This window comes from Canis lupus, chromosome 30 (genome assembly GCF_003254725.2).
Source record: "Canis lupus dingo isolate Sandy chromosome 30, ASM325472v2, whole genome shotgun sequence".
Lineage (NCBI taxonomy): Eukaryota > Metazoa > Chordata > Mammalia > Carnivora > Canidae > Canis > Canis lupus.
Window position 1 is genome coordinate 12,929,989 of NC_064272.1, and position 24,858 is coordinate 12,954,846.

General features: G+C 36.3%; 1 long non-coding RNA gene across 5 annotated transcripts in view; it reads right to left on the reverse strand.

The window, feature by feature from the left end:
• Positions 1–24,858, reverse strand: part of LOC112675984 (uncharacterized) — a 100,968-nt gene that overhangs the window by 64,295 nt on the left and 11,815 nt on the right. For 3 of the 5 annotated variants that reach the window (XR_003146224.3, XR_007407402.1, XR_007407400.1), the window contains one exon: positions 1,904–1,997. This is a non-coding gene — a long non-coding RNA (uncharacterized LOC112675984). Of the gene's footprint in view, positions 1–1,876; positions 1,998–24,858 lie in introns of all 5 variants that reach the window. The other 2 variants (XR_004810808.2, XR_007407401.1) reach the window with 1 other exon arrangement.

Sequence of the window (24,858 nt, forward strand, 5' to 3'; positions counted from 1 at the left end):
ATAAAAAGCAAAGTTGAAGTATAAAGAGCTTTAGACATCAGCTATGTTTTGCTCTGAATGCTATACAATTTGGAGTGAGTCACTTTTTTAGTTGAGAAAGGTTATAGTCTGAATAATTAGTAAAAATTCCCAGTGTTGGCATCAGGAAACACTAAGCAGCTGAAAGCATAATGAAGGTAACTAACTACCTTAGCACAAGGCAGGGGGTAGAAAACCATAACTGAGTAGGTAAGTTATCTTTTCTTAATAGAAGTCTAACATGAAATAATTATCTAAAATAAAATGGCAGTACTCCCATTTATAATATTTATTACCCCATTTATAATTTTATATCTTAATAATTACAATATTTATAATATTTACTATTAAGATCATATTAGTATTTTAATGCAATTCTAGTTTTAATATATTTGTTATTATTTTAATTACTTGGATCTCATTGCTTTTAGGGCAAATATATTTCTCATAACCACATCTCTTTAGTTATTCACATAAAGAAGCATTTATTGAGCATTCCTGCCTTCCAGGTCCAAGGTTATGCTCTCTGGGTTCAGTGATAAGAGGCAGAGTCCATCCTCTGAAGTTTTCACAGTCTAGTTGACTTTGACAGTCAGAGCTCTTAGCTACAAGCTACAGGAGTTACGCTACATGAGTTAAGCAGGAATAGAATTTCATGAAAGGACATGAAGAAGCTCAAAAAATCACCCAGAAAATAAAAGAATCAGATTCATGTCTAAATAGTCAGAGACAAAGTCCAAAATGATATCACAATAGAAGCAGTGAGGGCATCTGTGCTGCCAGCACAAGCATTAGACCCTACAGCTTGCCCTGGAAAAACACCTGGTGGCGGCTGACACTTTTGCCTCTGTCCCTGCAGCCACTCCAGACCTGATCTTAACTGCAGTTGCTGTCATCATCACCCCGAAGACCTCCTCCTAGCCTCTGCTTCTTTGCATTAATAGCGTTGGTTTAAAAGTTCCTATGGGTCTATAAACTGGTGAGCCTGAGTTAGGTGCCCAAGTCTAGGTAAGAGAGAGGCCAGGGAAGTGTTTCTGATATTTTCAGCTTCTATAGCAGAATTCTCCAAATTTAAGAAGGGTATGGGCATATAGGATAGCCATAGTGACAAATGTTCACTACAGTCCCTACTTTTGGTTACCTCCAATTAATATGTACTCTTCTTTCCTTACTTACACAGCTATTCTGATACTGTGTGTGTCTATAAAAAATGAGCTCACATGATTGATTGGCAAGGGAATGATGTCAATCTAACACAGAAGTTGTGTTGGTTCATTTGTGATTTTTCTCAGTATACAAATGTTTTGTGACATTAGGTAACAACTAGTGAATGCTTACACAGCTAAACACAGTAAGCTGAGGAGGAGCACAGTACTGTATACGGTGCCCATTCATGCTCTTCTTCCTCCTTGATTTTGGGCATGTGCTCTGCTCAACAAGCTCATTGTGTGATTCTCTCCAATCTTTGTGTATTTCGCTTCTATCTCCATAGAATAGTAGCCTCAAATCTTTCTTTATATACAACCCACTTAATAATAAAATTCAAGATATTCCATAGTATTTATTAGGTATTTAAACATCTTTTAAAAACTGGACTAGAATAGTTATTGTATTTGTACTGGACTAGAATAGTTATTGTATTTGTTATTGCTCTAGTTACAAAATTGCATGAGTTTTGAGTGTTTGTCTCAATCTACTGTTTCTGATAAGCCCCTGTAATTATTTGAAAATGATTTTCTAGGAGATGAGGTTTCCAGGAACATGTAGACCATTTACAGGATAAGCACTTAAACTTGAAAAAATAGTCCCTTTATTAATGTGATGCAAAAATCTTTTATAATTCCACAAGCGCTCTTACCTCCTCCCCAAGAGGGATAAAACTCACAATTTTTTGTGCTAGTAAAATTTCCTTTAGTTCAGTCACGTGGCCCACTGTAATGTATGGGCTAGATTGGAAGCTTCACCACCACTTAGCATACCTAAACAAGATAGTGGGGAAAGGGAGATTTAAAAAGAAAGAAGAAAATAAGTTAAAATTTATAATTGCATAAAACACAGAACAGAAAAATAAGTATGGGTAAGAGCTATAGCTTTTACCTTTGAAGCTGGTTTAGAGGCAATGATTGGCCATGATTATTCTGTTTTATTAACAATTCTGTTTGCCTTTTGATCTCAGCCACCACCTCTTGGTTAGGGTTCTCTGACTAAGGTGCTATCACTGAAGGATCTGGGAGCTTTATGGTACTGCAGTACAGATTTGCTATTATCTTCCATTAAATCTTACCACTGGAAAGAGAATTATGGGACATTCTACAGGTCCTATCCATTCTCCCTCCTTTCGCATTTTGTAGCAGCAAACCAAGATAAGTGCTCCATTTGCTGATGAAAAACTCCCTTCATTAGAGATTGAGAACTCTAAACCAATGTCACAGAGCAAGAGAAGCAAACATTTTCAAGCGGATCCTTAGACCCTAGGTTTAATACAATCAGGAGGTTCGCCCACTAACAATCTTTGTTTTCAAGACCCATATGTTTGTTTGGGTGATGGGAAAATTAGCATTATATCTTGGGCAACAGTTCAGAGAATTTGCTGCTGGTGCAGTGCCTGAATCTTTAGTAGGCCATCACATCATTTTACATGTCCAGCAGTTTTTAAAGAATGTGGCTCTAAGTCCATTGTCTTTGCCTCTCTTCCTATAAAGTGAGTACTCTTTAGTTAGAAACATGTTTGTAGTGCACTGTGATGTTTTTAATAAGGCATTCTGTGATTCCTAAGATGGTGATGCTGATATAAGCATGGTGAGCAGAAAATGCAAAACCATCGCCAGCTAAAAATATCCGATTACCATTTCTTCCATGATGGTAAGGATCCAGTATAATTAAAGTTCAACTGGATGGCTGGTTCCCCTGAGATACTATCCCAAGTTAGGAGGCAGTGTCACTCAATGTTGGTTCCTGTTGCTTATTGACTAATTACTCATCAATGGATATAAATAGGTCAGCTTTGGAGAGTTGTGGTCCATAATGGTGAGTTTCTACAAAATCTTCATCCTTGACACCAAGGTTACATTGTTTTTGAGACTATCTAGCAAGGGTTGGGGTGACTATGGAAAGAGGTTTGCCAACATTCATTGACAAAGAGAGTCATCTTTGTCATCTTTTCAGTCATTACTGAAAAGCTTCCTTCCTAAGGAATATTTTTGATAATATTCACCCTCAAAACAAGGTTCTCCTGTTTTGAGCCTATTCCAAGAGGTCTATCCATGCTTCATCAAACCTCTTTGACACCAATATTCCAATTTTGTTATCTAAGGATAAAGAGACTCATTCAGGTCATATTTCCTTCAAAGAAAAGTAAATAATCAGATACATAACTTAAAGTTCTGACTTAGGAGGATCTTTTAATCCTTTAAGGAAGGATTAGTTGCCTCCTCTGTGATTAGGCTCCAGCAGTCAGCTCCCACAGAGTGCATCAGTTGCAAAAGCTACCTTGCCCAAGGGCATAACTTTCCCAAGGCACTACCTATCCAATGACTGACTGAGGTAGAAGTGTAAGTGCCTGGCCATTTGAAATCTGCAGGACAATGCTGATGAATATGCTCCAGAGTTCTCCATGAGGTTGACCAGGTTTGTTGGTCCACCAACACCCTCCAACTTCTTCCTCTGATCAATGCTGCTTTTCCACTGTTCCTTTCTCAGGTGTTGATTCCAAATAAATGTTCTCCATTTCAAACTCCATTTCAGTATCTATTCCTCAAGAACCTAACCTGTGATACCATGTATAAATCAGGATGGCATGTTTTCCTTCTCAGGCAACGAGTCTAGAAACTGATCCATAGGTAGAGGTTGAAGGATGTTTCAATATGTGGAAAGATTAGTTGCACTGAAATGAAAACTTCATGCTCATGTAAAATAATTGTGCTTTCAGGACTTGCTTACGCCAGAACTTCTAGGTACCACTGCAACCTGATGATGCAGTGATTAAAAGCCTGCCTGATTTTATGGCTAGTGTATTATATAAAAATCAGTTTACAATGAATTATTCAGATCATACTGTCACTAGTTAATACATGATCATGTGTTTAGTTACAAGAGTAACAGCTAACTCTAAAGAGTCTACTCCCTTTCCCAAATAAGTGTGGCTTCATTCTCAAATCCTGAGGACCCTTCCTGAAATTTTATTTTCGGGGAAACTTGCTCTAGGCACATTTAAATCTTCCAAAGACACCATGAGCACAGTTAAACTGCATCATTACAGAGCTCTGATTTCCATCAAGTCTTATAAAGTGAAGCACTTTCTAAATATTGAAAAAGAGCTTAGATACAGGTAGCAAATGACTACTACTAGACATTCTAACTATTGCATTTTGGAAAAGTATGATAGGCTTTGTAGTAGAGGAAAACATATTGGGTTAAAGATGTTCATGGTGGTGATGGTAACTCATTTAAGTTACCCTGGGTTGCAGGATGATTAAAGTAAGGATCCCTGAAGGCAGAGACATCTGGGATGGGATTTGAGCAATAAGCCTGAATTAAGGGGAAAAAAGACCCAAAAAACACAGAAACCAAAAAACAATGGCATTCTTAGCCAAGGGATCAGCATTTACCAAAGCAGTAAGGTGCAAGAGTACAAGACATATTCATAGTACTACAAGTTTTGAAATCAACCTTGTATCTCATCTAATTTTCAGGATCTCCGGTCTACTGGGAAAATGCAAACTGTGAAGATATATATTATTTATATTAGTGGGAGAGACTCCAGAAAAATTTCCAAGGAGTACAAACAAATATTTTTAACCTCTCCTACTCATTGTATATAGAGAGATTTGTGGCAGTATTGTACAAATTTTGTAAAGGAGAAAAAGAAATTGGAAGGACTCTTTCCTCTTTGTCCTCTTTCAGTTCTTGGGATATGCCCTGGAAGGAGGTTTATGCATGCACATACCACCATACAGTATATCCTAGTGGTTAATAGTGTAGGCTCTGAATTCAGAGCTCCATAAGTTATTGGCTATGAAACCCTGAGCAAGTTACTTAACCTTTCCAAACTTCAATTTCCTTGTATGTAAAATGGAGAGAATATGTCTCTAACTAATGAAGTTATTGCAAGGAGGATTAAGTGAGGTGAGAGCAATAAAGTGCTCAATGAAGTGCTGGGTTATGAAAAATGCTCCCAAATTAGCTATTTTTCATTATTATTACTTCAAATATTTGTATGATACCCTCCAAATATCAGAGTCTTTAGATAAGCGTAATAGAATGGTGGGCTTCTTTTGGTTCTCTTTGTAGTCTCTGTACTACGATCTTGATTTTCTGACTTCTTTCCCATGATTCAGGATGGCTACAGACCAAGTTTTAAGTTCTTGCTCATGATATGGAGATAATAGGAAATCTATTCTCTAATGCCATCATATTATTACATTTATGTATATACTTAATATTGCCAAATCCTGAATGAAAGTGAATGTTCTTGGCAGAGAACAACCTTTGAAAATTAAAGAATTTGAATTCCAGTTAGCTTTATTGCAAAAATAATCACTGGAAATGCAAGTAATTAATTTATATTACTGTCAGGGATACCAGGAATATTTGTGGTAACTGGATGCAATAGATATTTGTCCTATATAATCTATACTTTATGTTTTTTTACTAATAATCAGGAAGAATGCCATATGTTAAAAAAAAAGGATAAAAATTTCTTCTATCTTGTACCTCATGCCATATTTTCCAAAGTGGATTTTGAAAACTACTAGTTCTTGAAGATCATAAATAGTTCTTATATGAAAATGGGCTCAAAGAGGTTCAAGGAATATATGATTTGTTGAGATATAATTGACATATGATATCGTATAAACTTAAGGTGTATAATGTGATAATTTGATGCATGATTGTATTTTGAAATGATTACCACAATAAGATTAGTTAACACATCCAACACCTCACATAATTACGTGTGTGTGTGTGTGTGTGTGTTGAAAGCATGTAGGATCTACTCTCTTGGCAATTTTCAAGTATACAATATAGTACTGTTACCTATAGTTATCATGCTGTAAATGAAATCCCCAGAACCTATTCATCTTATAACTGGAATTTTGTACCCTTTGACCAACATCTTCTTATTTCTCCCACTCTTCCAGCCCCTGGTGACCACCAGTATACTGTTTCTATGGGTTCAGCTTGTTTATATTTCACCGATAAGTGAGAAAGGCCAGTATTTCTCTTTCTTTGTCCTAGTTATTTCACTTAGCACTCAAGGTCCATTCATGTTGTCACAAATGGGAAGATCTCCTTCTTTTTTGCTGCATAATATTCTATTATATATGTAACTTTTTAATTCATTCATCTGCCAATGGACACTTAGGCTGTTTCTATGTCTTGGCTATTGTAAATAATAATGCAATGAAAACAGGGGCTGCACATATATCTTTGAGAGAGTGATTTCATTTCTTTCAGCTACATACTCAGAAGTAGGGTTGCTGGATCCAATGGTAATTTTATTTTTAAAGCTTTTGAAGAACCTCCATAATGTTTTCTATAATGACTGTACCAATTTACATTCCCACCAACGTATACAGGGGTTTCCTTTTTCTACCTTGCCAACATGTATCTCTAGTCTCTTGGTAATAGCCATTTTAATAGGTGAGAGATGTTATCTCATTGTGGTTTTGATTTGATTTTGATGACTAGTGGTAATGAACATCTTTATGTACCTGTTGACAGGTTTTAACAAATGTTTGTGTTTTTTTTTAAGATTTTATCCATTTAGTCATGAGAGACACACAGAGAGAGGAAGAGATATAGGCAGAGGGAGAAGCAGGCTCCTGGCAGGGATCCCAATGTGGAACTTGATCCCAGGACCCCAGGATCACCACCTGAGCCAAAGGCAGACACTCAACCACTGAGCCACCTAGGTGCCCCTGGTTTTAGCAAAATTAAACAGGATTCCCTACTATAAGACCTCTCAGAAATTTTACTGTGTACTTACAAATTGTAGATTTCTAAGAGGGGCTAGAACAGCGTTATCCAAAGGAAATATAATGAGACCCACAGATGTATTCTTTAATTTTCCAGAAGTCACATTAGAATGAAAGAGGTAAAATTAGTTTTAATCACATATTTTCTTAATCCAACATATCCAAAATGATATCATTTAAACATACAACCTATATAAAATTATTAATGAGATATTCTACACTATTCTCTCCCCCCATATGTGTTTGAAATCCAGTGTGTATTTTCAGCTTGTAGCACATCACAATTTAGACTAGCTACATTTCAAGAGCTCAACAGACTTGTATAGTGAGTGGCTACCACATTTGATAGTACAGGGCTGGACTATGCAGTACTTCTCAAACTTGCTTTTCTATGGCTTAGTTTTCATGGAACATGTGGAGGGAATGTATTTCATGAAATACATTTTGAGAAAAACTCATTGATGGAGGAGACTAATGGAGATATCACCAGATGCAAGATATGAGTGAGGAGAGGGAAAATGTCATCAAGCTATGAGATTTGAGCAAACGTGAAGCTTGTGTGGCTATTCTTAATATTAACTTAGCATAACACAGGTATCACAGCTTGATGTGTTGACCTATACGTAGAAGTAGACAGACATTGCACTGGATTGCCATGTTGAGCAGGTGGAATGAAAATGAGAATGTAACATATCAGCAAATGTAAGGGGGTAAGTAATGATCAGAGCAAAAGCCCGAAGAGCACGCCAAGTACAGTGTTGGAGGTGAGATCCTAGTATCCAAACAGAAGGTCTCAAGTACAGAGGCTCTTAGGAGGAATAGTGATTCTCTCTAAATTTAGTTATTTTTCCAATTAAAAGCAATTCTAGGAAAGAAAGTATTAAACTCTCAGAATTCCTTATACATTCATTCTAAGTCACTCCTTGACAATTTAGGTGAAATCCAGTAGGGATGTGGAGTTTTTCATCTCAAACAAGGCTTGGCTTGAACCCATAAGGATTTAGTTTTTCCATCTTGAAGGATCATAGCTCCATTTGTTTCTACCCTACCATACAGTGGCTCAATGACTGCCTTGGCATTAAATTAATCCCTTCTTGTCCAAACTAGTTCATTATTACCTTCCCAAACACCTAGATTACTCATAGAGTTTTAGGGCCAAAGAGGATCTATGCTCAAAGACTGAAATAGGTTTAAGCACTGTACACATTTCCATCCCAAACAGGGATTACAAGATAACCTTATTTAGGAACCAGCCCAGAGTCTTTCTCATATTGAAAACAGGCTCTAGCAAGGCAAAAGAAAACAAAATCCTTTTCATGACATCTGCTCAGGGGGTCTTGAGTTAAACCTAAAGAGGAGATGAAGGAGGGGCAAGGTGAGGAAAGATGTAATTTGTATAATTGTAGTGCTATGGATGGGAACACCAATACTGGCAGATTTAATTATTCCTTTCATCTTGCCTTATTTCACTCTTTAAGATCAATATGCTTGTTCTCTTCTTAAGCAGCAACGATTTCCACAATCTAAACATAAATTTAATCATGTGCTGCCATCCCAGTGTTTATAGACTCTGTCAAAGACATAGACCATTATAATTATTTTCTCAATCATTTGCCACAAGAGAAACACTTCAGGCAATACTAAAACTTAACTTAATCACTAGAAACAACGATAAGTTCAACAAATGGATCTTATTAGATGGCCATTTAAAAAAAGGAGTAAAGCTCATTTTCCAATACTTTAATTTTCCGTTACATTTCAAATTTTGTTTACATACAGACATTGAACTATTGCCATATTTTATATTAACCATAAATGGAACAGTATCATGAAAATTGTCATTAAAACTGATTCCTAATGCAGCATATGCAAATTTCTAAGTCATAAATCATTGGAGGTAGTTTATGTACTTCCACCCTAAAAAGGAACTGTAGGTAGGGATGGCTAAAAGGAAATAATTTCATTAGAAGAGAAAGCACTTATCCAGAAAAAGTGGCCACTCAAGTGACCTCCAAAACTTTCAGATCCAAGAGATTCTAGATTCATACAAAGTACACAAACATTTGTAGAAATGTGAAAAAAGCCAATGTTGTTTTAACTGTGAGTACATAATCCAGCAATGCCAGAGACAGACCTCAGCGTACTTCTGTTTTACAATGTGATTTTCAGCTAAATATGAGGAAACTCAGATAAGTATAAAAATAAGAGGGTGATAATCAATTTTATTAAGATCAGTAACACCACATCAATATGGGAAATTAGAAGTATGTATGTGTGTGTGAATGAATATATGTATGAGCATATGTGTGTGCCTATGCGTTTCTATGTATGTGTTAGATGCGAGGCTGTATGTGTATGTATGTGCATTTTCAAGTGTGCTCTTATTTATTATAAATGAAATAGATAAATATATATTTTCTGAAAAAAAGGCAACCTGCTTAAATATTTTTTAAGGACAAAAGGGGGATCTGTTATCACATCAAACATTTTTTTTGAAAAAATAGGAATTTAACAGGGGTGTCTGGGTGGCTCAGTCAGTTAAGTGAACAACTCTTAGTTTCAGTTCAGGTCGTGATCTCACGGGTTATGAGACTGAGCCCTGCGTGGGGTTTCTGGCTCAGTGGGGAGTCTGCTTGAGATTCTATCCCTCTGCTCCTCCCCCTCCTCACTCTCACTCTCTCATTCTTGAAAATAAATAAATAAGAATTTAACAAAGCATAGAAATTCATGACAAAATTGAGTAAAATTCTCTCATTTTTTTAAAGTAGCAAGAAGAGATTTCTAATTATAATAACTAGAAGAAATTCTACAGAGTGCATTTTATTATTTTGTTAATTTTTTAAATCATGATTTATTTATTTATTTAACAGATTTTATCCATTTATTTACGAGAGACAGAGAGAGAGGCAGAGACATAGGCAGAGGGAGAAGCAGGCTCCTCACTGGGAGCCTGATGCAGGACATGATCCTAGGACCCCGGGATCACCACCTGAGCCAAAGGCAGACTCTCAACCACTGAGATACCCAGGCACTCCCAATTATGATCTATTTAAAGCTCACAAAATGTCTGGAGAAAATAAAACAAGCGCCTTGAACTACCACCAGTTAGTTAAATCTATCATCTGGCTATATCAACTTAAAAAAAAATAATGTTACTTTAAGTAAAGGTTCTGTGGACTCTCTTACAAACTCATTTCCATTCTTGGAAGTAACTACTCCTCCTCCCCCCCCCCAAAGTAACCACTATCCTGAAGACTTATAACCTTTCTATTCATTATTTTATACTTTTACTATTTAATCATGTTAAGCATATAACATATTATCTGTACACTTTTATACTTTATGGAAATAATATCCTATTGTAAATGTCATTCCATATTTATCTTTCTTTGCTTAAGATATGTTTTTGAGATTTACTTACATTGATACATATTTATATTGATAGCTCTAGTGAATTCATTTTAACAGCTAGGTAGGGTTCACTGTAAAAGTATAAAACATTATTTTTGTCCATTCCCAAATTGATAGGCATTTAAGTTATTTGTAAATATGTTGTTCTTCTACTCCATCAGATAATGATTATTCCTGTACATGTTCCCTTGAGCACATTTGCAAGAAATATGCTCCGGAACCTGAAGAGAGTTAGGATTGTTGAATTTCTGGGAAGAGTATCTTTGACCTTCGGAGATCATCAAATTGCTTTCCATTGTGTTCATATAATTTAAATCATGGTATATGAAACTTCATGTTATCCCACATCCTCACCAAAACTTGTTATCAGGTTTTTAAATTTTGTCAATGTGAAAGATGTGAAGTGGTAACTCAATTTTTTGTTTTAATTTGCACTTTGCTGATTGCCAATAAGCCCGTTGTGATATGAGTTCCAAATATTTTTTTCAGCTTATCATATGTTCTTTTTATGCTTTGGTGACAGTGTCTCTCTAATCTTTTTTTCTCTCCAATCTTTTCTTCTCATTAATTTTTGCTGTTCTATTTGTAACTTTGCTATTTTATTTATGTTTAACCCTTTTTCCTATTTTTTTCAGTTTCTTTTTTTTTCCTTTTTTTTTTTAGATTTTATTTATTCATTTATTTATGATAGACATAGAGAGAAAGAGAGAGAGGCAGAGACACAGGCATAGGGAGAAGCAGGCCCCATGCCGGGAGCCCGCGCGGGACTCGATCCCCGACTCCAGGATGGCGCCCTGGGCCGAAGCAGGCACTAAGCCGCTGAGCCATCCAGCGATCCCTATTTTCTCCAGTTTCTTTTTTTTTTTTTTATTTATTTATTTATGATAGTCACACAGAATGAGAGAGAGAGAGTCAGAGACACAGGCAGAGGGAGAAGCAGGCTCCATGCACCGGGAGCCCGATTCTCCAGTTTCTTTTTTTTTTTTTTTTGATTCTCCAGTTTCTTAATGTGATTTCTGAACTCAGTTTTTCCAGGCTTCCTTTATTTTTTCTTTCTTAAATATGCATTTAAGGCTTTGCTCTCTTTGGTCATCAAAACTTTCCCCTGGAGGCAATGATTCATCCAATGCCGTAATTTAAACAGTGGGGTTTTGGGAATAACAGGCTAAAGTATGTAACACGTTTTTTTTTTTTTTTTTTTTAAACAAGGGGACTCTTTTGGGTTCCTTATAGCCACATAATATGGTTGGCTACCTATACTGCTGAGATGGTGGAAGCAGGTTTTGTATACCTAGGACAAAGCTAATGGATCTTAAGCGGGCCTGCCTCGTAATAGTAAACAAGTGCTTTTTCCAATTAAAAAGCTTCAGTTCTGCTCCCTTTAAGTTGTCTTACAAATAAAGAAGTTAAAATTCTGTTTAATAAGGAGATCATTGAGCCCTAGTCAGTAGAATAACTTCTAGAAAGTGTGTGATAAGGGAGTTATCCTTAGATAACTTATTCTAGTATCTTCTAATTATGCTTCTCAAGACATATTATTGTCCTTGGAGAGCCCTCAAATACCTTTACTAGAATTCTCTTTTTGTGTGTGTGAAAAGTCAAAATGGTTTAAAATATATATAAGTATGTATATGTAACACTTCCCTCTTAAAACAAATGACTTAGTGGCAAGGATTTGCAAGCTAGTTCTATGGAGAGGAAGCCAGGCCTTTCCACTGACTAAACTTCATTTTTATTCTAACTATAATGTTGAAACCTGATGGTTATCCATAAGATCATTTATCTTGTACTTATGAGGTACTGATTTTATTTTTTTAGTAAGTTTTAGGCATTTTTTTTGTCTTTTAAAGATATTTTAAGATCTCAAATCTTTACCCAGTAGCCCATTAGAAAGCTTCCCCACGTCCTTGCAAATATGACAGTCATGTATTACAGCCTCTTTTAGAGTACTGTCTTTGCAGACATTCATTTCAATTCCATTTAGATTGGTTTCCATAATTGTAGCTTCATGGGTTTCAAATCATTTTAATCTTTGGCATCTCTATCTATCATTGTGTTACGGAAAATATGAAAAAATGTCTTTATTATGAGTAGGACACCACTAAATTTTAAAAAAATCTATATACATGGATAACAGAGAATAAATCCATCCATTCTGTGGACCCCATATGCAATTTCTAAAGAAGAGATTATGAATCTAGAACCAAAATTCCTCCTGAAAGAAGGAAATATTTTGCCTTTTATAGTCTTTTATTACGTCTTTTTTAAAGAACCTGGATGCATACATTTCATAAATGATGGTTTCTAGGATCAACCATGTGAATGGCCAATTTTCATCATTAAATGTTTTAATGGTCATCTTTTACTGTAGAAGCCATTTTCCCCCTAAAAGGCTATAAATTGTGAATTTTATAAATTTATGCTAATATTGAAGATCAGTCTATGGTTGTGCTCTTAAGTGTTTAAAGATTGGCGTTATGGGGGCAGCCTGGGTGGCTCAGCGGTTTAGCGCCTGCCTTTAGCCCCAGGCCTGATCCTGGAGACCTGGGATCGAGTCTGACGTCGGGCTCCCTGCATGGAGCCTGCTTCTCTCTCTGCCTGTGTCTCTGCCTCTCTCTCTCTCTCTCTGTGTCTGTCTCTCCTGAATAAATAAATAAAATCTTAAAAAAATATATTGGCTTTATGGAAGAAAAAAATCCATTTTTTGCATTTGCTGATTCTATAGTGTAATACTCCTTCCAGGGCTCTTTTCCAACTACCAGTGTGATGTCAATAAACAGGAATTGGAAAAAGAGTCACAGCAGTGCACCATTATATGTATTTCCACCGTACAGATTGATTAGATGTAGATAACCTCAAGAACATAGTTAATATTAATTAGGAAGTGACGACTTTTCAGTCGTATATTACCTGTTTTTAATATAATTTAATTACTTATAGGTTTATATAACTATTTGTTAATTAATGGCTGCCTTTAACAATCAACTTAGTGATTGGCTCTCATGAGCCAATATGAGTGTCTGCAGAGCATCACTAATTAGGTCTTTTTGTATCTCTTTGGTTTTACTACTTGACTTTATAAACAGTTTCTAAGTGAATCCTAATAGTTCACTTTCAGAGAAAGGATTCTTTTATCTGGTAAATAAGTTTCTTATTTCTTTTGGGAAAATAGATATAAAATTTTTGTGCTACTGTTCCATTAATTTCTGGTCAATTTATGATATATTTTCATTAGAAATTAATTAATTATAATTTTACTAGTATTTAAAGAGAAAAATTTTTTTCTGTGGCTATATTTATATTATTATTAAATCTTTGCTTGAAGCAAGCAAATTTTATAATTAAAAAGAAATTAAAATTGAGATATTTTCATTGATCAAATTTACTTCATTTTTGTAAAGTTGTTAAAATAGTTTAATTATCTATTTTTGGATTTTGTTTTTTTTTTTTTAATTTTTTTCATTTTGGATTTTGAAAGAAAATAATATAGAATAAAAAATAATGGTTTAGAAATCAAACCATCTTGAATTCAAATCCTGGCTCTATTATTCACTAGCTGTGTGTACTTGAACAATTTAGTTCATTCCGTAAGTTTCCTTTCCTTCAAATGGACATAATAACACCTACTTTTGAGATCCTGTAGGTAAGATTGATAAATCTATGCCTTTGAAACATTTGATCTCTGAACAAATGTTGAGAGAGCTTACTTACCAGCCTTTCCCTCTCTCTCTGAAATTCTCCACTTAATTTTGGATTTATTTACTTTCAAACGAAAAAGGTATTATAAGTACACAGTTAAATAAGAGTATAAAACAAAAATAAGTGTCCCTCCTGTCCCAAACCCCCAGTCTTCCTCTCCAGAGGTACATCTTTCTACTAAATTCTTCCAATTTCTTATTCTCTTTACAGAAATAATCGATGCACACTCCTACACATCTATGTATATATGAGTATTTGGCATCTTAGTTTTTTAATAACAATATGTCTTAGTATTTGTCCCATTAAAGTGAACACAGAGCTGCCTCATTGTTTTGCCTGGATGCATAGGGATGTGCCAGCATTTCTTTGACCAGTCTCTTGATGATAAAAATTTAGGTTTACAGTGTTTTTGTTTTTTTTTTTTAAGAAAACATTCCTATAGTAAGTATCTTTGTACATACAACATATTACATAAGTATAGTAATACTAATGCAACAACTTCATAGAAGGAAAATTATTGAGTCAAAAATTTCTTCATTTATACTCTTGTACAGTTACTGTGAGAATTTAATGGGGTAATTCAGATAAAGCGCTTAATATAAGGACCAGTATGTAGTAAGCACTCTGTAAACATTGTGTATTATTAGTAGGGTACTTAGGGGTCCCAATTTCTTCAGGCAAAGCAGGACCAGCAGCTCAGAGCAGCTCTCCAACAAAGAGAGGCAGGTGCTGGCTGCCTAAGGAGGAGCCTGAACACTACAATGGTGGGTATACATGAGAAGAGAAAAGGGATCAGAGGGGGAATGAGCAAAGGGCTGATAATACCTGCTCCAAAAGCATTCATTACATTATTTCATTTTCCTTAAAGAGCAACATGAATGTCATTGGAAATGGTCTTACTGAACATAATAGGTTTTTGGCTTAAATTGTAGATGATTTAGCCAAATGATCATTTTCATTCTGCAAGATATAAAACAACCAGTATGACTTAATTTTTCACTTTTTGGTTGAACACTTTAGGAAGTTTTAAACATTTTTGCATAAGCATTTAAGGCAAAAGAAGTTTAGGCCTTACTACTTAATTCAGTAATATTTATTACTGAAATCAGAACATTAAACTACCTTCTATGATGAGAAAGTCAACAGACTGGAAATTGGCTTATCATCTCCAATATCAGGCATCTACGCCTTTGGCATTAGAGCTGATGTATCAACTCTGCTATGAGGTTCATGCCAAAGCAGAGGACTCACAAATCCCACTTTTTAATTGGATTTTTTCCCCTTTCTGTAACAAATAACTCTCTATCTCTATATTAGGAAAAATGCTTTCTCCCTGTTGAGTGCTTAAAGGTTCAGCATTCAAGAAAGGAGGCAGATTTATTCTGCCTTTTTATTTTCACATATTGGATTGCTTTGTTAGTATTTACTGAGTATTCAAACTGTGAAAGGTTCTGAAAACTTAGATATCTTGTTTCTTGTCCCTGTAACTAATCATGAGAGTAAAAGAAACCATTAGAACTAATTAGATATTTATTTATATTCAAAGGAAGGACAACGGCGTACCCTTTATTCTCCAGAAAAAAAAAATCAAGGTATTTAACCTCCTTATTCACCATAATGTCCATGCTGAAGCCCGGCAGTTACTCTGTGAGACTAGCTTGGAGCTGTGCGTCTTTCTGGTTGCTTTGCCATGATCTACATAAAATGTCTTGTCCTACCTACTTTTAGGGAGGCTTATCTCAATGTTAGATCCTATTTATGGTGCTGGCTGCTGAGCTGCTTTCTGCTACTAGGCTGTTTAAAACTTGTTGTAAATAGATACTGTTTCTAAGAACCTGAGTGCTTGTCAGTTAACAACAATGAAAATGGGAAGAGAGACCAGAAGGCATGAGGAGTTTGAGAAGGAGAGGGGGCTCATCCATGTGAGAGGCAGTCCTGACCTGCACTGATCTGTTGCTTCCATTTTTACCCATCTCCCACTTCTCCTAAATCCCCCTTCTGCCTCCCATGGCCCCCATTCCCACAACCATGACCCAATATTATGAACAAAATATTTGGGTTCCTCCCCAAATTCATACCTTGAAACCCTCCCCAACAATGTGATTGTATTAGAAGGGCCTTTGGGAAATGATTAGGATTAGTTGAGGTCATGAGGGTGGCGCCTTCACATTTGGGATTAGTGCTTTCCTAAGAGTCACACCATGTTGTGAGGTTACAATGAAAAGTAGCCAGTTGGCAAGCAGAATGAGGGTCCTCACCAGAGCTTAACTCTGCTGCAAAACTGATCTCCTATTTCTAGTCTTCTGACTGTTAGAAATAAAGTTCTGGTGTTTATAAACCACTCAGGCTATGGTATTTTGTTATAGCAGCCCAAACAGACTAAGACACCAAAAGAATTTCTTTCATCAGAACCGATGTTATTTACACGAAAATGTAAATAATTCATAGCCCAAGGATCTTAACCCTTCAAAGAAACATGTGTGTTCTCAAAGATGTGTTTGCTAATGCTTTTCCAGCTGCAATATTATGCGAGCATATTTTAGACTCAACTCTCTGCTACTTCCTTTCTACTCTGCAGAACACTGCTGCTTGTTTTTCTCTAAAAATCTATTTAGAAGATAAAAAAGAGCTATCTCCTAGGGCATCACCACACTTTGGCATCGATTCGTTTGTCCCTGTAGTTTTGTGAGGATGAGGGAGCAAGGAACCAGGTTCTCATTAAACCTTCCTCCTTTGCCTGCAAACATGGCTGGTAGACCTTTCAGCTATAGGTTTTTATCTGTGTATTCCTCAACAAATTTCTAGAATGAGTGGCCTCTACTCCTTCCTCCACCCCATCACCTTACTCATTCCTCAGCCTTGCTCTCTGGCCTCTGTTCCCATCACTCAAGTCTCCAGCATAGACCAATTAATTGCACTGACTTGCTTAGTCAACTCATACATTTCAGATTTTTGGCTCGGCAACCCACTATGTTTTGACCTCTGTTCCCCCTTTCCAGTGAAACTGCTCTTTCCTGAGACACCCATCACTCCCTTCTATGATATCCAATAATGCTTTCTCAGTTGACTTCTTTGCAGTGTTTCTTTTTTTTAAAGATTTATTTATTTATGATATATATATATATATATATATATATATATAGAGAGAGAGAGAGAGAGAGAGTGAGAGAGAGGCAGAGACACAGGAGGAGGGAGAAGCAGGCTCCATGCCGGGAGCCCGACGTGGGACTCGATCCCAGGACTCCAGGATCGCGCCCTGGGCCAAAGGCAGGCGCCAAACCACTGAACCACACAGGGATCCCCTTCGCAGTGTTTCATTTGGTCTTCAGTATAGCTGACCTCTTACAGTTGATGCACTCTTCCCTTGTTTTCTAAAACACAGATCTTTTCTGAGTTTTCTTCCTACTTCTATGGCAAATGTTTCTCAGCCTTCACTGTTGTTCCTTCTCTCACCTATCTCTTAAATATTGATATTATTCAGGAACCTGTTTTAGGCCCTTTTGTGTTTTTCACTTAGTGTATGGTAGTACTAACTGCCTTGTGGCCAAGAATAATCTGGATATTTTTCTTGCCTCTTCTCTTCCACTCCTCTATCCCATCAAACCATTCAATAAATCTTCTACCTCTACCTTTGGAATCAATTTGCAGTTCTCAACCCACATGGATACTGTTTAGGATGAGGTCTTCTGAATCTCACTGCCCTGTTTTCTCCTTTTTTCTCTATTACCACATGACTACCTAAGTGATATTTACAAAAATTAAAACCTGATAGTTCCTCAACTTAAAATCCATCAGCTGCTTCCTATGACTCTCTGGATACTCATAGGAAGTTAATGTGACCCTCACACCCAAAATAATTGGCCTTATTTTTCCAGCCTCCTCTCTTGCTCTTCTCCGTCTTGTGTTTCTGCTCTCGTGTACCTTGTTCTCACTCCAAGTTGGACTTTCCTGTTGCATGGAAATGCTTATCTTAATTCCCTGCCCCCAATATCCTGTCACTTAGAGGTCACTTTCTGCTAAGATTTTACCCTGACCCCCAAAGTCTAGGTAAAGTGTTTTGGAACTTTTCTGGGTGCCATAGCATCCTTTGCTTCTTTACCTTCCCTTTAACAGCTCTCATTTGAAGAGGATTTGTGCATTTACCTGTCTTTTCCTCACTGGACTGTAGACTCTGTGATATCAGAAGCCATTGACCTTGTTTATTTCTGAAACCCCAATGCCTCATACAGTGCCTGGCATACATCAGGTTCCTCATAACAATTAGCTAAATCAATGACTGCCAATTCTGTATTAAACCTGGCCTATTTCCTATAATTTAGCTGCCTACTGAGAATTTCTAACTCAGTTTCCAGCTACTACCTTCATTTCAATACACCTCAAATTGAACTCCACTTCCTTCAAAACTCTAGACTTTTTTTCTTTCCATGGCAACACTATTATTATTCCAGTCCCTTGGGCTCAAAACCCTGGCATCATCTCTGACTCCTCTCTTTCCTTTGCCAGCCACATCAGTGAGTTGTCAAGCCTGTGGATTCTACTTTTTCAAAGTCTCTCCAATCTCTCTCTTTTACTATTCCCACTTCCACAATCCTTATATAAAAGATCTGTTACATTTTGACTAGAAGACTAAAATAGATAGTCTCATGGGTTTGTCTCTAATCTCCTTCCAACCTATCCCATTATTAGATTAATTTCTGTAAAGTGTAGTTCCAATTATATCCCTTCCTTGTTCACAATCTTTAAAGATTCCCTATTCTCTATTTAGTTAAAAACCTAACTCAGCCTAACATTTAAGGCGTTCATCAGTATGGCCCTAATCTGGCTTTTCATCCTTATTTCTTACGATTTTCCTAAAAGAATGTGATACTTCATTCAAACCACAGTATTCCATCAGTAAGTCCTATATATTTCTTCCTGGGCTCTTTTGATTACACTATCCTCCATTAGTGTCCTCCTTTCCATTCTTTTTCTTCATATGTTGGAAGCTGTCCCATGCATCAAGATTCATCTAGAGACTGCCTCCACCATAAAGCTTTTTCTAATTTCACCTGATGAAATATGATCTCTCCTACTCTTAAGTCTCCAGCAATTCTTGTTTCTCTCATATAGTATGCATCAGTAACAAAGCTGTACTCAACCTTTATTATAATCATATGACTCTATACTCTTTTTTCTCTTCCTGTAAATTTGTTGAAGGACGATGGCTTACTTATTTTTGTTATCACGCTACTTCAGCACCAGCTATTGCTCCCTTTGTATATGGTAATATATATTGAATATATATTAAGAATATATATTGAGAATATATATTGAATATAGAGAGAGAAAACTGTGCTTATTCTCTTTCTTATGTCCTCATATATATATCTGCATTTATATATATATCAGATATATATATTTCATAAGGTTTATGTTGTGATATATATATACCTGCATTTATACATATATATAAGATATATATATATTTCATAAGGTTTATATACTCACTAACTCCATGAAGAATAGCGAAATGTCCATTCCTCTGTTATCTTTCTTTGCATATATTTATCAGGAAACATACACTAATGCACTAATTATGGCTATACTTTTATATTCCTATGTCAACTAAGACATGTCTCAGTCTTTCAGCTCATAACCCTTTTGTAAACTAAGACTAGAGACATGGCTGGATCAGCTCCATGCTCTTCTGTATACTGAGGAGAATCCCTCTATAGAATTGTACACTACTAATGGGGGCCTCTCCTGTGAATCATTCTGTATGTCCCCTGGGGCCTCAGACAGATCCTAACTCCTGGGCATCTTCAAAGAGCCCAGCTCTTCCCAGGTAAGGTTCATTTCACATTTCCAGATTAAGTTGCTAGTCCCTCTGGGATTTGGGAAAGAGGGGAAGTTGTTCTTAGCCTAACAAAAGGGACTTCATGCCTGACTTGTTCCCCAGGGAGAACAAACAAGGCCATGTTTGCCTTTACTAGTGCACATTTGCAAGCTGAAAAGGATGGGCATATTCATCTATTTCCTGTTTAGAAAGATGGGGTGCCCAGCTGGGGTGGTTACCAGGTTCACAATGAAACAGGCAAAATTTTGGCAAGGCTTTGGGAGACCTAGCAACAAAACCCACTTCCCCCACCCCTTTCTCATCCATTTGAAATGCAGGTTATTTCAAAGCAGCATGAAATCCATGGGAACTTCTTGTGCCCTTTCAACAAATCTGTTCCATGAAGGGAGATGACTCAGTGTCCTTTCCCCCAAAAGCTAGAGCCAACTCTGGCTACCAGCAGTCTTGGCTTCATAAAAGAACAACTTAACCCAGGTCCCCTCCCTGACTCCAATCAGTCTCCTTGCTGATTCAAATGGCATCAGAGAGGGTGTGTGTACTCTGCTTAATTATCACTGCCCTTCTGGAAATACCTTTTTGATGCTCTCTGTGTGGAAATGTGCTCATTTAAAAAAGGATACCTCTACTTCCCAAGTAAGAAGAGGCCAATGCAAATGATAGAATTCTTCTTCCTTTACATTGAATGGACTTTCTTTCTTTCTTTCTTTCTTTCTTCTTTCTTTCTTTCTTTCTTTCTTTTTCTTTCTCTTTTCTTCTTTCTTTCTTTCTTTCTTTCTTTCTTTCTTTCTTTCTTTCTTCTTTCTTTCTTTCTTTCTTTCTTCTTTCTTCTTTCTTTATTGCAAATTGTGCAGATCAGCTCTGGCCAATTATGAACTGGTTCTGCTGACTCTTGGTAATTTGTCTGTTAATTAAATTGGGATTTCCTGCTTTCTGTGGTTCAGTAGAAAGGATTTATAAATTGAATGTGTGTGTATGTCTGTCTGTATTTCTCTTTTTATAAAATGTGTCTGCTTACTCTTTGTATTGGTCTGTAAACCAGTCTTGAGTTGGCCTGGAGCAAGAGTACTGATGGAAAATTGAGACCCAAAGACACATTTCATTGCCTGGTGGATGAGAGAAGTCACCCAGCCATGTTGCCTAATTATTCTCAGAAAGAGGAGGGGTTGCACATCTGCTCAGAGGAAATAGATCGCAGGGTCAGAGGTCAGAGGTCATTAGTCTATAAAACTTTATGACCTGTATCTGACAGTTATTTCTCTTGGATAGAAAAGCAGGCAATAGAAAACTGTGCTTATTCTCTTTCTTATCCTCTATCTCTCTCTGAGTTTAATTTTGTTACGTTCAATCCTGAAACGTTGCTTTCTCAGCATTTTGATTACTTATTCTTCCCTATCTTATTCCTTTTTTACTGTTTGCTCCAACATCCTATTTACCTCTTCTCAGTTGTGTTATTACTGTTTTATTTGTTTCTGTCAGCTCTTCGTCTTTCTCTAGGAACTTAACCATTAGCGACACTTTGCTTAATGACAAATTCCTGTCTCCTTGAAGAAATGTTGAATTAGATTATAGAGATAAACTGTTTTTGTGCTCTTGTGATTTTTTTCTATTATTAAGTTTATTTTCTTAATTCCATATTTATTTCTTTATATTTCTACATTTTACTTTGGCTAGATGAACGGATATAGACAGAAGGGGAACAACAGCTATATAACTTTTCACATTTATTTCCAACTCTTGCTTCTATTTTATTAAAAAATATAAAAGGTTTAGGGGATCCCTGGGTGGCTTAGTGGTTTAGTGCCTGCCTTTGGCCCAGGGTGTGATGCTGGAGGCCCGGGATCGAGTCCCACGTCGGGCTCCCTGCGTAGAGCCTGCTTCTCCCTCTGCCTGTGTCTCTGCCTCTCTCTTTCTCTTTCTCTCTCTGTCTCTCATGAATGAATAAATAAATAAAATCTTTTAAAAAATAAATATAAAATATAAAAGGTTTAAATAAAAACTAGGCTAAAATAAAGATTTCTCAGCAAATTTAAGAATACAATGAATCTCAGCACATACTTCTATGTGATTTATTTGGAAGAACATATTTTTGAATATTAATGGGAATATGTCCATTTCAGTTCAAGCAATGAAAGGAATAAGAATGAAATAAAGAGTAAATCAGCAGAACTGAACAAACCTCACACATACTTTAAAAAAAAGTTAGTTTGGAAGAGAAGTAAAAGACATCAGAGGCAGAGAGAATGTTACAGAATGAGTTTGGGATGAATCCTCTTCTCTACATCCATCCCAACCCTCATAAACTGTCAGTTTATTGCTATGACATCTCAGCTAGATTGAAGCTCCTCTGAGGTAGCTCTGTGCCTTACATCTTCTATGTCTTGTCTCCAGCACAATTCCTGACACATGAGTGTTCATAAGTGTGTTCCCAATGAGTCAGTGACTGAATGGGATTATTAAGGATTTATGATAACGGGGCTCAGATTCCAGGGTGCCCTCTCCACCACTGATCTCTTATCTATTGAGTTGTAGCCCATGTCATACTTCTGTGGTCCTCCCTGTGTGCTGTGTTTTCTCACTTGCGGTTTCACACACTGTTCTTTCTGACTGGAGCCAACCTCTTTCTCCACCTACCTTAACCTGCATGTCCTCCTGGGGGTTCAGTTTAGGTGACCTTCCCTAGGGAGTTAGGTGAAATATTATAATACATATTATCATATGTATTATAATACATAACATGCATTCAACTCTATTGGATTTGTCTATACCTCTCTCTAGACTAAAGGCTTCTTGCAGATAAAGACAATATGCTACATATTTCTGTATTCCCAGTGTCTAGCATGAGGCAGAGTAGAAACTCAATAATGTTTGTTGAATTAAAGAAAAAAAATGAATAACAAACAATGAAAAGAAATAGAAAGCAGAGATGAGAAGCAATAATGATGAGAAGGAATGTACTATTGGAAAGAGCTCATCTGCACTTAATCTGAGAGTACAAAGCATATCTTGTGGGAAAATTGCACTGATTTTGTTCTAGTGCCATCTTGTCTTGACCATTTGACTGGATATGTTTGCTGTACTGAAAAAATGAAAGTAAGTAAGAAGGCTGATTAGGATAGGGTGTTCAGTTGGACTGCAAATGACTAGAAGGCACATGACAAGTAGTATAGGTAGACATGCTCCTGGCCATGAATGGAAAGTAATTTGGTGGGTTGTCCCAGTCTATCTGCTAGAACTTATTCCCCATTAACTTCTATCACATTCCTTCTCCTTGGGTTAGGTCTATACTTTTATTGACTCCATGAAAAACCTTATTAATTTCTACTTTACTGCCTTTTCTCACACTGTTCTCTCTTTTTTTCTTTTCCCCTCCTTTATTCCTAAAAAATCTGATATTCAAAGATCAGTTGAAATTTCTCTGCCCCCAGGCTAATTTAAGACTTCCAAACTAGTGTAAGCCTGTTATCTGTAGAACACCTGTAATAGTCCCACCCACATTACAACAAGCAATATGGGATATCATTATGAATAACATTGTATTGTCTACTGCTTTATCCACTCATTTTGTCTCCCAACCAAACTATAAACTCCAATTCAGGCATTACAATTCAGACTTTTTGTAATTCTTCAAAGCTCTTGGCCTGATACGTTATTTATTCAATGGATATTTTCTGATTAAGGAAAATGAGTTTGCAGATAACTTTTAAACATATATGTTTATAAAGTAACAAGTTCTTGGCTTTCTGATTGTCCTCCCAAAATTTTTGCCTTCTCATAAAATTTGGGGTATCCTGGTTCTATAATTTTATATGTATATGGGCATATAGATATAAATCTAGAGATGTAGAAATAGCTACTTCACTATTATATTGGAAACTTCAAATTCAAGAAGTTCTTATACTGGCGAGCTTCTTTTCTCTTATTCAACCCTAAGAGGCTATGATAAATAGTTGTTTACTGCCCTTTGAATAATAGACTGTCACAAACGCTACTTCTGGTTTTCTCCTTTCTCGGCTAAACAACCTTAGCCCCTTTAGACATTTAAATGCCATGAACAGATGCTCAATAATATTACTTGGTGGCTGGGCATAATTTATAGTGCTTATTTATGGAAGTAGATGAAAATAGAAGCATTATGTATTTTTAAAGCTTTTCTTTCACATATGGCATGCTTTATAGGGAGTGAGGATTTGGATGAATGGAGAGATGAATGCAGCTAATATTCTCATTTCAGTCTCATCTAAAAAGAGGGGAAACATACGAAACATCAGAATGAAAGCTAAAATGCACAAGATGCTATTTTACTATTAACTCAGACCTTTCTTATGCCAGATGGTGTCAGAGGAAAGCTTTTTGTTTTCTTCTTGATGGGCATCTCCTTTGAATTTTGCTAGCAAGACACATTTCCTCACTTCTCTGTATTCACAGACATTGTGGCCTTCATTCATGCACCTTTTGGATGTAGTAGCTGATTTGGCATTTCTAGGAATAGTATGCCTTTCTGATTGGTTTCTAGGAGGGGCAATTATGCTGCTTGATCTATTAAAATCTTCAAGGATTTGGATAATAATGCATGCTTCCATAACACCCTATAATAGTACTTACTACACTAACATGCCATTTATCTACTTTCCTGTCCCTCTGAAAACCATACCACACATTCTCAGTTATCAGGAACTCTTTCTGACTTATTTTTCTTTTCTTATCTGGCATACAACAGATGTTTACTAAATATTTTTTGAGTACATGAACAAATGAAGACCAGCAAATTTAAATCTACTTAGATATTTAAAGGAAATATTTATATTTTCTGGAATCATACGGGACAGAGGGAACATTTATTATAAATAGATGCCTATGCTGTGTCTGGAGCATAACATATATTACCTAATTTAATCCTTTCAAGAAATTCACAAGCTATTC